Source organism: Anser cygnoides, chromosome 8, assembly GCF_040182565.1.
Source record: "Anser cygnoides isolate HZ-2024a breed goose chromosome 8, Taihu_goose_T2T_genome, whole genome shotgun sequence".
Classification (NCBI taxonomy): domain Eukaryota; kingdom Metazoa; phylum Chordata; class Aves; order Anseriformes; family Anatidae; genus Anser; species Anser cygnoides.
The window spans coordinates 13,613,787-13,615,720 of NC_089880.1; the positions used below are offsets into that span (position 1 = coordinate 13,613,787).

The window sequence follows — 1,934 nt, forward strand, 5'->3', positions numbered from 1 at the left end:
GCAAATGTAAACAAGCTAACAACACCAAAAGAAAAGAAAAAAGTACCACCAACAAACACAAAGCATAACTAAACTCACACAGAAACAACAAACTCTACCAGTTTTGCAAAATCTGGGCTCTTCTCACATAGATTACGGCAGAATGGCCAAACTTTCCTTCGTAAGTGCCTTCGCTTGGGGTCCAGCAAAACCTGCAGAGCTGCTCAGTCCAGCAGAGGAGGACATCTCTCCTCAGTCAAGGAGTCTCAGATTTAATAGCAGCTTGCTGAAAACTGCATGCGCTGCTAGCAGTTGCTGAAACTTTACTTTGTGTTCAAGAGAAAGTGGGGGGGAATAAACCTTATTAAGTAATTATAGGAACTTTAACACAGCTGTCCAGTTACGTTGTTGTAATAAAATCTCACCTTCGGAGCAGAACGATACAGCTGCACAACCCATTGTGAAAAGCATCTCAATTTGCTGCCCCATGCAGGTATCTAAAGCTTTCAGTGGTAAAGCTTCCAGGATACAGCCCTTGCCCCTCCACTCACCCTCTGGCCTTACAATCCCTGTCTAAGAGCACAGAGCAGAGACTTGCCAGTCCCAGGAGGCAATGTGAGGGGACACAGCCTGTACAAGCTCAGAGGACATACCTCTGAGAGGACCAGCAGCAAGACCAGCTTAGTAGCCCACCAACCCCATTTAGAAAAGCAAGTGGCACATTTCTTTTGGGCCGTGCCACCTAGCACAGGACAGTATTATGGCGTACATTTCCATGAGGATTTTTGCATTGGAAAACTCCCCAAGCTGCTTTATAACTGTGATCCAAAAGGACTTCATTCTCACTAAAACCAACTTATTATCTTAATGATGATAACTACCGATAACCACTGATAGGTTGACCAGGGCACTGCAGATCCTGAACCTTACCAGCACTTGCACCTTCGCAGGACCAAGACAGAAACCTAAATCTGCTGTCACAGAAAAGTAGGTTGTAGGCTCTCATGGAGAGATTAAGCAGAGGCAAAAGATTAAAATCCCACTATATAAATACCTGTCAAGATCCAATATAAAAGATAGAAAACACCAAAAGTACTGTATAAAAACACATTTGATTCTGAACAGAATATGGTACCAAAGTTTTCTGTTGAATATCAGCAGTTTTTTATGCAAAGAATAAGTGTAAACGTAGATTGCTATTTATAGGCAAAACAAAATGTGTGTCTAGAAAACACCTGGAGTTTCTCCTGCTTTGATATTGCATAGTACTCTTCTCCATGACAGCCACCTCTTTCCCAAGCTGTCTCTAAACTGGAGAAGACACGATCTCCAGAGACTGCAGAAGTATTTGACTTGAAGCCTAATTTATTGCAAAGCTATCAGAAAACTATGTTATCCTATTAATAATGAAAATTTAAATAAACAAATTGCAATGCTTGTCTCAGAGTAAGGTAGGGAGCTATTTATTTAACAGATAATGCTAGCTTTGTAATTGGAAAAGCTTTTATCTAATTTTTTAACCCTATTAAATTATTCTGCACATTGCTGCTCTTAAAAACACAGTGTGACGGTGGCTTAATCAGCAGTTAACTATATTAAAGCTCATAGCCTATTTTTAGTTCAGCTTTGCTTTGTGTCACATAAAAAAGAGACAAAATATGGAAGATCAGCCTGAAGACAGCTTTTGGAATTATCACTACAGATTTCCTCCAGCTAAACTTACCATTTCAAAGAAAGCAGTAGAAAAATGACCTAAAAGTTCTGCCTAATCTGAGAACCACTGTCAGCCAGAAAAAATAAATAAATAAATAAATTTTAAAAATAAAAATAAATAATTAAAAGGACATTTAAATGACATTGAAAAAAAAAACAGTGTGGAGAAAGTAAGGTTCCGGGTTTAAAACTCTAGAGAGCTATCAAATCTCATATACTGTGATTGTGATTTTTCCAGTTAC

The 1,934-nt window shown here is 38.9% G+C and overlaps 2 protein-coding genes across 7 annotated transcripts in view; both read right to left on the minus strand.

Moving 5' to 3' along the window:
- Positions 1–1,934, minus strand: part of RABGAP1L (RAB GTPase activating protein 1 like) — a 248,438-nt gene that overhangs the window by 124,581 nt on the left and 121,923 nt on the right. The window lies entirely within an intron of this gene.
- Positions 1–1,934, minus strand: part of GPR52 (G protein-coupled receptor 52) — a 53,379-nt gene that overhangs the window by 14,826 nt on the left and 36,619 nt on the right. The gene's annotated exons all lie outside the window — the stretch shown is intronic.